This window comes from Monodelphis domestica, chromosome 1, assembly GCF_027887165.1.
Source record: "Monodelphis domestica isolate mMonDom1 chromosome 1, mMonDom1.pri, whole genome shotgun sequence".
NCBI lineage: Eukaryota > Metazoa > Chordata > Mammalia > Didelphimorphia > Didelphidae > Monodelphis > Monodelphis domestica.
This window is the reverse complement of record NC_077227.1, coordinates 50,622,012-50,635,316: the sequence shown is the minus strand read 5'-3', so window position 1 is coordinate 50,635,316 and position 13,305 is coordinate 50,622,012.

The following is a 13,305-nucleotide window of genomic DNA, read 5'->3' as shown; positions in this document are numbered from 1 at the left end:
TTCACAAGTGTAAACTCAGAATAGACAAAGAAAACAAAGAATTACCTATTCACATGATTCTAAGGCAGAAGAGCAGTAAGAGCAAAGCAATGAGGTTTAAGTGACTTTTCTGGGGTCACATGATTAGGAAGTATCTAAGGTCAAATTTGAACCCAAGGCTTGGCTCTCTATCCACTAAGTCATCCAGCTGCCCCATGGCCCAGGTTTTGCTCCCTAATACCGGAGGTTAATATTTGGCTGTTCTTCCTATTGCAAGGCTGTATAACTCAATTGCAAGTGATGCAGAAGGTCTTGACACTGGCCTTTGTATGACTGCATGGTTCCTCTCCATGAAATTGCATCACTATCTCTTCAGAGCTGTTTTGGAATTCTTTTCTCCTTAGTAAAGAAGGTTTCCACTCCCCCACTTCAGGCAATTGGGCTTCCATACCCAACACTTGGCTAAAACTCCATAACTACAAAGTCAAAAATGGACTGAATTGAGAGAGACAGTGTAGTGTAGTAGATTGAGTTCTGGACTTGGATTCCAGAAGATCTAGTATGCATTATATCTCTGATACCTATTAGTTCTGTGACCAGAAGCAAATTACTTACTCTCTGAACTTCTATTCCCTTGTCTGTAAAATGGGGATAATAACACCTCAACTATGTCACAGAGTTGTTGTAAGCTCAGATAAGATGTATCCCATGACCAATGGTTCCATGGGACTCTCAGCTCACATAGATTGTCTTAAATGCCAGGAGTTTGAGTTAACTTCTTCTCTAATGGCCCAAATCTATTGCTTCCACTAGATTAATAGAGGAATATCTCCAAAATTAAATGTAAACATAGTTTCTATTCAGAGTACACTTACTGGGGGTGCTGGTTCCCCATAGGCTATGTAGATGCTCTACATTTAGTTGTTGGGTTTGGGACAGCCATTATTTAGTCCCACAGAAGATGTGACTAAGACCTCAAAGAACTCCTAAGAACAAATACATTAGTATGAAGCTTATTCACAGAATCCATCAGTCCCATCCCTCAAAGGATGTGAACTTGAGGTAACCTTCTCCCATTCCACAGAGTTCTTACATGGTTTCCCCATCATTCCTAGATCCATCCTATAGTTGTAACTCCTCTTAAAATGTAAGCATGCTTTGGAGTTTGTTGAACAAGACAACCCCTTGCATTCCTTCTCTTCTTCCCACTTCTGGAAGAAGATTCAAGGAAAAAGACCAAAAAACTAGACTTCATAAAGACCTCTGAAGAGCGTGTCCAATTTACTTTTATTAAAAAAAAAAATGAAACCTAATACTGTGTATTGGTTCCAAGGCATAAGAGTAGCAAGAGCTAAGCAATGGAGTCACACCGCTAGAAAGTATGTGAGGCCAGATTTTAACCCAGGACCTCCCATCTCTAGGTGTGATTCTCAATCCTCTGAGTCACCTAGAAGTTCCTCTATTATATACATTTTTAAAAAGCCTTATCTTCTGTCTTAGAATCAACATTGTGTATTGGTTCCAAGGTAGAAGAGAGGAAAGGGCTAAGTAATGGGGGTTAAGTGATTTGCCCAGGGTCACACAGCTAAGAAGTTTCTGAGGTCATATTTGAACCCAGGACCTCTCATCTCTGGACCTTGCTCTCAATCCACAGAGCTACCTAGTTGCCTCCCAATTTGCTCTTATAGACCAGAAGTAGAGATGGCTGAGCTTTCATCAGTCAATCATCTGAGGTCCCCAGAGTCCTACCTATCATGCCTACATGTTATGCCCTCTCTGGCAGTTGCCTTAGTTTGATTGGAGAATTCATCCATCTGAATGAAAGTCCAACAATGGTTGACTCTGTAATCTCTTTAGGCTGTTTGGGGAGCTACTAAATCTAACCCGGACTTTCCTGTTTGTTCCCTTCTGAAGTGATAATATATATTATATTTAAATACTGTGAATCTTAAAAATTCTCAGACCCTACTTCAGAACACTTGGTTAAGACCATTCCCCATTTTAAACAATGAAGGGACTTAGATCAGGAATGTGAGAACTCTACTCCACCCATACTTGAGCATACTTTAGGGGAAGATAAAGTTTTTACTGAACAATGAAAAAGTACTTAACCCATACTTATAGTGAGGCCAAGCACTTAAGCTAAGTCTATTTTCAGGAAGGTGCTAAGTACCCATGAAGGTCAGGCAACTTGCAAACTTGCAAGTTGCAAAGAGATGTGAACTTAACTCAGAAGTTTTAGTCTTCCCAGAAAAGTTTAGTCTACTCAGGTGTGAATTACTCAAAAGTTTAGTCTACTCAGGTGTGAATTAAGAATGGTCAGTCCTTTGGAAAACATCTACTGTGATTGGTAGATGTGAGAACTTAGGGGAGGTGACATAGGAGAAAATTCTCTTTAAAAGGAGCTCAAAAGCGGTCTAGAGAAAGATTGAGCTGGCCAAAGCTGAACTGGTGTCTCTCTGAACACTAGAATCTTGCTTGGGACAAATCTTGTGGTAGGACAAATCTTGTGTGGAATAAAAGACTGACTGATCTTTCTCTTAAGGCTTAAAAGCCTAGGCTGGCCTATCTCTTTTCTCATTGTTTCCTCTTACTCTCTCTCTTTCATTAATTCCTTATTTGTATTAATTAAAATCTCTATAAAAACCCAGCTGACTTGGGTATATTTCATATTTGGGAATTTTTCCCTGGCCACCACTCTCTTATGAGTAACAGTTTATCAACCACTCTTTTTAACTCTAACAATACTGGGTATCATGAATATTGTTAAATCCATTGGGTTTTTCAGAGTCCTCATCCTTCTTGACCTCTCTGTTGCCTTTGGCTCTATTGAGCACTCTGTCCTCCTGAATGTGCTCTTCCTCAGTTTTCTGAATATTGCCCTTGCCCGATTCACATTCTACTGGTTTGGTTTCTCATTCTCCTTTGCTGAATCACCACCTATGTCTTGCCTCCAAAACACCTAGAATGGGTTAGCTAGGTGGTTCAATGGATTGAAAGCCAAGCTTAGAGAAAGGAGATCCTGGGTTGAAATCTGACTGCTAGCTGTGTTACCCTGGGCAAGTCACTTAACTCTTATTGCCTACTCCTTACTGCTCTTCTGCAGTCTTGATCTAAGAAAGAAAGTAATGGTTTATTAAAATGAAATAAAATAAAGTACCCAGAAGCATGTGCCATACCACTTTGCCATTGTTATGGTTAAAATTTAGGGGTTGAGACTGAATATAATAATTATAGGTTGCCAAGGATTTTACTTATAAAATACTAAATGAAACACTCAAGTCAGAATGGAGTTTTTATGGTGATTAAATTATTAGAGGGAGAGAGAGAGAGAGAGGGAGAGAAGGAAAGGAGTGTAATTCAAAACTGCTCTGGCTCAGGCTGAGCCAAGGTGGGAATTTAAGGCCTTGGAGAACCAAGGCAGAGAAGGGTGTCAGTCCTTATCAGATCACATGACTGATCTGAAGGATAGCTGTCTGGGGGCTCCTCCAAGCTCGAGCTCCAGGATCAAACTCGCCCTTTCCACAAGAAGTGATGAGAACTCCAGTTTTCTACCTCACTTCCTGCATCTCACATGTGCCAATGGTGGCTCAATCTTGGCTTAGGATAGCCCAGGGGGGTTTCTGATTTGTCATTAGTTGTTTCTGATTTGTCATTAGCTAGCACATGCCCGTATAGTGTGGGTGTGCACATTCTTGGGTGCTAGACCAAGCAAGATGGAGGAAATTTAAAAATCACACAATTATGTGTGTGGATTAATGCAATGGAAACATCATTAAATCAGTTTTACACTCATCAACCCATGTAATCAGCCTTTATTATCTAAAATGTACAATGACCTAATCAACAATACAAATGGGAGTTCCTCTGGGAATAGATCACTGACTTGATTCCTAAAGGTCTTGGCAAGTGTTATTTCCTACAAATGTCTAAAATGGTGCGCCATATGGGTCTCTCTCTGCCCCATCAAAGGCTCTGTATCTCTCTCCAAGGTACCATTCTGACAAATCTCCATTATTCAGCGCTGCTCTCAAGCAAACACGAGATACTCAGATCTCAAGGGCAGGGAATGCAGGAGTCTATCCTAATAGTAACTCAGGAACACCAATGGGGTTTCTTATAGTTCTAGGAAGAGGCATTTACTAGTTGCACCCAAGTTCTGATTTGTGGTTTATTGCCTAATTTGTTTGCCATGTAATTTGATTGGTAATTTATTACAAAAACTAATGATAAAGTTGCTTACAGCAAAATCTCATTGGCGGGCTGTCCTCTCTGAGGGTTCACATATGGTTATCAGTAGTTTAGGAACACACATATGTTGTTTACCAAATTGTACCACACAAATGCCTGTCTTGTTACTGAAAAATAACTAACAGAAAAACAATCCAATCATATCAACTCAGTCACAAGATGGACGGGTAATGCAAAATGGAGTTACTCCTGCTAAGTTAACATATTTGTTCTCATTATATTGCCCCTGTGAGTGAGAAATCCCCTACCCCTTTTTATGATGAATAGATTTTAATGTTAGCAGTAGTTTTGATTTAATCATAATTGTAATTTTAGCATAAACAATGTTAGTGTATGTCAAATAACTTTAGTTAAATGGTGTTTTATTCCAGTAACTGTAACTTTGAACTTGTAACCTTTTTCTCTGAGCATTAATCACATGATTGTCTTTTTCTTATGAAGTGGGGCTTAACTTCCCCTTCATAGTGTGTGCCATTCCAATTTACCATTACGCAAGTAGATTAATGCCATGTTGCTGTTAAAGCCAGAAATCATTGCAGTTACCTAGATTCACATCCACCATCATCCCTGGTATACATCATCTCTTCTGTTGTGACATATTGTCTACATAGCCAGTTTATGACTTTCCCTTTTCCTGGATTATTTTTACCCTGGTCTGTAAGCTGTCCTGTATTATTTTTACACTGGCATATAAGTTTTGATAATTCTTTTGGTCCTAAAAGTAGGCCTCTCACAAGGCTCTGGGCATTGGTCTTGACCAGAGTCCAGCTTTATTGTGGGACCAACCCTCTCTCAATAAACCTATTTTATTTTGGCTCAGAGACTTTGTTTCTCTTTGGCGCTTCTGTGGATAGAAATCTCACAATACACCCTGGGCCTGGATATACCCCTGGATTCAATCCTGCACTCTGTTTTTCTCTTTATAATCTCCTTTAATGATTTCATGAGTTCCCCAGGATTCAATGATCATCTCTATGAATCTCGATATCCACATCTTCAGCTTACTCGATATTTGGGTCTGGATGTCCCATAGGCATCCCAATCTCAACATGTCTGAAAGCAAACTCGTTCCTTTTCCCCTAAATCACTCCTTCTCCTAACTTCATCATCCATGTCCTGCCTGTAAAGTGTGAATTTTAGATTTCTCTACCCTACTTAGTCTAACAAAATCAGGAATGTCTTGAAATTTAAATTACTCCACCCTACTTAGATCTTATGGTGAAGATAAAGTTGTAATTTCCTGATTGAACAATGAAGGTACTTAGTTCTTACTTTATAGTGAAGCTGGAACTTTAAGTTAAGTCTATTTTTAGATCTTAATACAAAAAGGTGTTAAGTAACTATAAAGGTAAATTAATCACAAAAAGGTCAAGTAACTAACAAAAGGTGAATTTAACAAAGAAGTATTAAATAACTCAAAAGATATAATCTAATCAAAGAAGATGAGAACTAAAGAATGGGCATTTAGAGGAGGGGACAAAAGGGTAAACTGTCTATATATTTGGCTCACTTCCTCTTTCTGGAACCTTTTGGCAGCAGAGATTTGACTGGTGGCTGTGTGCTGGGTCTTTCGGCATCTTGACATGGCTACAAGCTATTGTCCAGTTTGGTGGTGAGTTTCTGGCTGAGTTTTCCTTCTTTACTTTCCAAACTTTATCCTCTTAGAAGCCTCTAATCTCCTTCAGAGACCTAGTGGTAGAGATCTTAAACTCCCCCTGACACAGGCCAGGTGGGAGAAATCCTATACCCTCTTCCTTCTTTCTCCTTAAAATCCTTCCCTTTATATTAATTAAAATGACCATAAATTTCCAGACTGACTTGGGTATTTTATTTGGGATTTTTTCCCCTGGTGACCAATTAATTTAGAATTTAAGTCACAACCCTAAAATTATCTTTACAAAAGAACCTAGAAGTGTGTGCCATACCAACTTACCATTATTCAGGTGGAATAATGCCATGTTGCTGTTGAAGCCAGAAATCATTTCAGTCACCTAGATTCACAACCTACAAGCCATCCTCATTTCCTCATGCTTACTCAGCCTCATTTCACTTGCCAAGTTTGATTGGTTCCATCTCCACATCTTTTCTATCCATCCCCTTTTCTCCTTTCACGCTACAATCATTGTTAGTTCAAAGCCTCCTCATTTATCCACTGAAGGAGTAATTGGTCTTCTTGCAGTCACCCTCTTACCCTCTAATCTATGTTCCACAAAGCTACCAAAATAAAGATTCTTAAAAAAAAAAAATCCTTATCTTCCATCTTAGAATCAATAATGTATAGTGGTTCCAAAGCAGAAAAAGGTAAGGCCTAGGCAATGGGAGTTAAGGGACTTATTCAGGGTCACACAGCTAGGAAGTGTCAGGTCATATTTGAACCCAGGACTTCCCATCTCTAGGCCTGGCTCTCAATCCACTAAACTACCCAGCTGTCCCCAAAATAGAATTTCTTAAACTATGGCTTCTACTCCATGTATTTGGCTCTGCAGTACATATGCCACACAAAAAAAGCAAAAAATCAAAGCAATATAACACCAGTAAGCTGCAAAATAGCTAGATTATGTGCACATTACAAACAATAAATTAAGCAGAGGGAACAAATAATAAATCTACAATGATAGTACAAAGCAAATAAATGTAGGAGAGAAAAAATAAAAGAGGACATTTTAAATATGCAGCAATTGAAATGTGCATGGATGATTGCTTCCAACATAGGTTAGCATTAGCATTAGCATTATTGTCTGGCTACAGATATATTGGTTTTACCAGCTTTATCTGGAATAGAGCACAGGTTAGACTGGTTGATCGTTTAATAATCCTTTCTCTCCGTAACCTGCTAAGCTGTCTGCCACTGTACATGTGTTAATTGATAATAAAGCCTGATCATCAACTTTTCATAACTATATATAGTCCTGCCTCTCTGACCCTGAGGTTGTAGATGGCCCAGGCTAGATAGCAGATTTACTAGTTATTAGGGATATTATATATATCCAGTTTATCTCTGCTCTTTTGTCAGCTAATTCTGTTCTAGGTATAGGAATTAAATTTTAATGGTTTGTCTAAAATATATGAAAATTATAAATAATATTGTTGTCGCCGATTTAAAATATTATAGCTCAAAGTCAAAATGACTTTTAATAGTTTTTATTTACAAAAGATGTGGAAGGAGTGAAAGTGGAAAATACAAAAAGGAATAGAGAAGATAACTAGCCTATCACACTAAATATTGCTCCAGTGCTCTACTAAGCCAGGCACAACTTGTTAAACCTCTCATCAGAAGTTAAACTCTCTCTGGAAGTCAGGAATAGAAAGCCAGCTATTCACTCACCCAAGTTCCCTCCAAGAAGCAGGTCAAGATGACTCAAGCTGAAGATGACTCCTGAAGCCAACTCTCTTCTTGAAGCTGATGTGAAAATTTAGACCTTTTATTCTTGTGTCCCCTCCTCTAAATTTTCACATCTATCAATCACATCAGAGGCTTTTCTCCAGGACTTCCCATTCTTTAGTTCTCATCTTCTTTGATTAGATTATATCTTTTGAGTTACTTAACACTTCTTGGTTAAGTTCACCTTTTGTTAGTTACTTAACCTTTTTGTGATTAATTTACCTTTATAGTTACTTAACACCTTTTTGTATCAAGATCTAAAATAGACTTAGCTTAAAGTTCTAGCTTCACTATAAAGTAAGAACTAACTGATACACTGTGGTTCACTCAAACGTAATGGACTTCTCCATTAGGGTCAATGCAATGTCCCTGAACAATCTGCAGGGATCTAAAAAACACTATCCACAAGCAGAGGACAAACGGTGGGAGTAAAAACACTGAGGAAAGGCAACTGCTTGACTACAGGGGTGGAGGGGATATGACTGAGGAGAGACTCTAAATGAACAATATAATGCAAATACCAACAACATGGAAATGGGTTTGAATCAAGAACACATGTGATACCCAGTGGAATCACGAGTCAGCTATGGGAGGGGTGGCGGGAAGGGGGTGAGGGGGAGGAAGAAAAATGATCTTTGTTTCCAATGAATAATGTTTGAAAATGATCAAATAAAATAATATTTTAAAGGAAAAAAATAAAATAAAGAACTAAGTACCTTCATTGTTCAATCAGGAGATTACAATTTCATCTCCTCCATAAAGTAAGATCTACTTAGTAGGGTGGAGTAATCTAAATTTCACACTTCCCAGCCCCAAAAATTCAGGGTCTTTTATGGTAACTTCTTGTCCCTTTCCCTTTTCACAGGGGCCAATTACAGCTTCCAAATTACCCAGCACTGCCCGGGGGTGGGGGATGGGGGCAGGATCTTGTGGGATTCATTTCTCACCTCTGAAGGTGTTCATTCTAGGCCTCTGAAGATGTGAACCTTTTTTTTTTATCAAGGGATTCACAAGTCTCTGACTAAATTGGGTTAAAAGGGTGGAACTCTCTTTACTTAATGGTTCACTAGGTATTAAATAGGGGTACTAAAAGAAAGAGTTGATTAAGTGTCAACTCAAAGTAGACAAAGAATAAAGAATTCCCTTTTACAAGTGTTGATTCGGCATAGACAGAGAATGAAGAATTCCCTTTCACACAAGGACACTGTCTCTTACCCATTGGGAAGACCAAAATGTTCCAATCACCATCTCATCCTCCATTTTTACCCTAATCCAATGATGGTGAACTTATGGCATGACTGCCAAAGATGGCACACTCTGCAGGCACATGGTCCCCCTCCCTACCTCCCCTCCACCCTTCACCAGAGTTTGTTACTAGAAAGGCAGAGGGAGTCAGGTGGAGCTGCTCTCCTCCACTGTGCCTGATGACATTTTTTACATCCCCCACCCCTCTGCCCAGAAGTCCAAGGGGGTAAGATGGGCAGCTCACAGACAGCAGAGCTGGAGAGAAGCAGAGTGCTTGGGTCACTCCCTTCCCCCTCTCTATACTTACTGAGGACATTCCTCACTTCACCCACCCCTCTGCCCAGCAGCCCAATGGGAGCACTCCTTCCCTCCCCTGTGTAGGGTGGGGTGCACCTGGTAGAGAGACAGCACTGGGGGGGGGGATGGAAGGAGAATGAGGCTCAGCACTCATCTCTAAAAGGTTTGCCATCACTGCCCTAATCAATGTAGGCACAGTCTCTTATGAATACACAAAGAAGTCATGGCAGGGGGTGGGTGAGTAAGTAGTAATGAATTCAAAGAACAGAAGTACTGAGCCACATATAGAGGGAATTTTTATTACATGGCAACTCTCAACTCTGGAATAGTAGACTTTGATGTCTGATGTCTGCAGCTAGGATAGACGGGCTCCATTGGACAAGTGGTTCAGTTGGACTCGCTCCTTACAGGGAGGAGTGTCTTGGCTGAAGAGATTCTTTTCTTCCTATTGTTGTCCAAGCAGGTTGTTTAGTCTCTGGGCTGCTACTAGATGGAAGTCATTTGGTCAACATACTAGAATCCCCCAGCCCTTTAGGAGGTAGCTATAGTCATCACCACTTCATTGGCTTAACCTCATCATATCTGCCATATCTCTCTACTGAATCACAACCTTTTGCCTCTCTGGTCAGGTGGCAGGTGTGAACTCCAAACCTCTATTTAAGGACAGAGTTCAGCTCAGATATCTTTTTACTCCTTATCTGGCTGCACTATTTTGGAGCTTGACTGACTTTTCCACCACACACCTTATCAACCTGAAGTAGACTACAAACAAAGTAGCTACCACAAGGGTCTTTAATCAGGGTGGAGGAATTGCAGCTCAGAGTCATCCTATAGGAGTGTAAGAGCTTGCCAGAGGCAAAGGGATTGATAGAATTTAAATACATTTCAACAGGAAGAAGTGCTCTGGGAGGATGGGGTGGCAACTAAGAGTAATGAATATCTGATCAGATCAATGGATTCCAGTGCAGTGGATATCACAAGATCTGTTTTACTCATGAGATCAATGAGGTCAAGGTATCGCTTCTGATAACTGTATTTAACAGCCTATTTTGGGTATCTTACTCCCAGCCCTCGATTTTCAGCTTCCTTTTGTGAGTTGTCCTTCTTCCCCACCTTAGATTATAAACTCCTTGAGGACAGTGTCAACTTGAAATCTAGAATCACCCAAATTGAGTTAGTTTGAAAGCTGAAGACTTCCTTGTCACTAGAGGATTTCTCCTGAGGGAAATTCGAGTTTCACAAGTTTTGAACCTTAAATAGACCTTAAGGTAGAATTAGTAGACTCAATTAGATGCTAAATACCCTTTTGTCCTAGTAGATTCTCCTATTGTGTGAAGACCCTTTTCCAGGTAGCCTAATCCTTAGGCTGGATCTTTCCCTTTTGTGTCCATTGTAAAGCAATCAGCCTCTCCCTGGTAATCCCCTTTAGAACTCCTCATTTCTTTGTAGCCATTGTAAATCTAATCAATTCTGCTCTCCTGTACTCAGTTCCCCAGTAGGTATATAAATTCCCCAGGTTTCAGAGCTATCATCTGGATGATTTCTCCCAGGGATACTTTCCCCAGACTCCTAGGGTGCAAACCCTGTAAAGGTTTTGGCACCAGGCTCTGGACTTGGCCAAATATTGGACTTATTCCTCTCCTGATTAAAGACTTGATCTTTCTGACTACTCTGGTAGTTCTGTGTTATTTCCAAATTAACAGATACTATTGTTCTTTTTTTTCATATTTGTCTTCCCAGATCTTTGCACAGTACCTGACACATAGTAGGCACTTAATAAATGTTTATTGACTATTGTAATGATGGAGATTCTCGAGGCAGTATTTCTTCATTTCAATTTTATTTGTTAATTGACCAGTCAAGACATCTTAGTCTAGTCAGTTATCTCTCTTCATAATATAAAAGGAAAAAGGCCTCTCCTACTCTGGCACAGATTGATATATATGTATATATCCCTGGTCAATTCACTACTCGGTTCCTTCCCTGAACATCTCAAGACATCTCTGATTGGTAAATAGCCATTGAAGAGGTGGACTTGGAGACCTCAATTTCTCTCTTATTACAAGATTTATTACTTATTATTTATTTATTACTTATTACTTTATTACAAGATGGATGTATCCTTGTTGAGAACTGGAAGACACCAGCACATTCAGCCATATGGCTGGATCACTGTACTTCAAGTTCAACATAGCTGTGTATCACACTCTTAATCTTTCCATTGGATCAGGGAGTTCACCATGACTGGCCAGTCCTACCATATATCCTTATATTTTTAACAAAGACAAAAGATTCCAACATATTTTCACAGCCTCAGGAAAAAAAAATATTGCCTCATCTTATAATCAGACTGACCTTGAGGAGTGCTAAAGGAAAAATGATTTCATAAAAATATCATCATTCAGTATTTATTTTCCATTCTATAGACTATTGACGCTGACTCTTCTAGGTTACTATGATCTTTTTAGCTGGAACCCCAAAAGCATTTTTGTTAGCAATGACATAGACAACAACTTTTCCTCTTGGATTCTTTTAGGGGCTTAGCTCTGGTTTGTCCCCTCTAGACAGGAGATGGGAGAGGTCTAGTCTCTCCTATTTGACAACTCTTCCTGTTCAAAGTAGGTTCCTTCAGTGAAGACACCACTCTTACTTATAATGATAGCAAGTGTAATGCAAGTATGTGGCTCTGGACAAAGGAATAGAAGCATTCGGTGCCCTAGTTCCATTTTATGGGCTGCTATGGAATAGTTTCAATGCAATTGAGTTATTCAAGCTTCAGACCCCTTCTAAGGAGTGGAGTTTTCACATCTGAAAGGTCTTACCTTTTATATTCCATTGTCCTGTGTCTTTTGCCTCTTTCAGCCAATGGAGTACACTCATTACAAACATATTCAAAAATGTTGCCGAGAATCAAAGACAAATCCATTAGTTTATTGGTTCATTTCCTTCTACTTTTGGAAATTAATACACAATTTGCTTTCTCTAGATCTTTAGCACTTCTTTGTCCATCTATTATTGCTTCACAAAACACTTTGAGATCAGTGCTGATAGTTTCCTTTCCTTCCCACTTTCCCCCATTATTATCCTTGAGATTCTTGACCATTTGTTCCTCCATGTTGATTTTGTATTTTTTTTTGAGAGTTTGGTATAGCCCTAGATAAGTAAATTAATTTAGACAGTATTGACATTTTTTGGTAAAGATATTTTATTTTATTAATTAATAACAATAATAACAATTTTCCACATAAGTTTTCTGAAGTTATATGATCCAAATTGTCTCCCTCCCTCCCTTTACTCCCCCTTCCAGGAGATGGTAAGCAATTTGACCAGGATTATCAATACTGACATTTGTATCCTAATAACTTGATTTATCCAGGAATAATTACTATTTCTTTAATTACTTAGGTTTGGTTTTTTTCTGCAAGAAGTGTTTCATGGTTTTATTCATAGTCTAGCATGAATCTTTGAAGGTAATTTCCAAAGGATTTTATAGTTTCTGTAATTGTTTGAAAGAAATTTTTCATTTTAGCTCTTCTTGAGATTTTTTTGTTGATTATATACAGAAATACTGATTTGTGTGCATTTATTTTATATTCTACAATAACTGAAATTATTATTTTGATTAATTTTAGTTGAATCTCTAGGATTCTATAAGTAGATCATTAACTCAACTTCAAAAAGTAATCATTTTTTTCTTTTCCTATACTTATTTCCTCAATTTCTTTCTCTCTCTTTTTTTATGCTCTTAACTTCTGTCTTAGAATCAATAATGTGTATTGGTTCTAAGGCAGAAGAGTGGTAAGGGCTAGGCAATAGGGGTCAAGTTGACTTGTCCAGGGTCACACAGCTGAGAAATGTCTGAGGTCAGACTTGAACCCAGGACCTCCTGTCTCTGGCCCAGGCTCTCAATCCACTGAGCTACCCAGCAGCCCCCCCTCCCCCAATTTCTTTCTAATTGTTATAGCCAGCATTTAAAGTACTATGCTAAATAGTGATAATAATAATCATCCTTACTTAATATCTGATCTGATCTTTTTTTTTAAACCCTTACTTTCCCTCTTTGAATTAATATTATGTATTGTTTCTAAGGCAGAAGAATAGTGATGGGGTCAAATGACTTATCCAGGGTCACTTAGCTAGGAAGTGTCTGA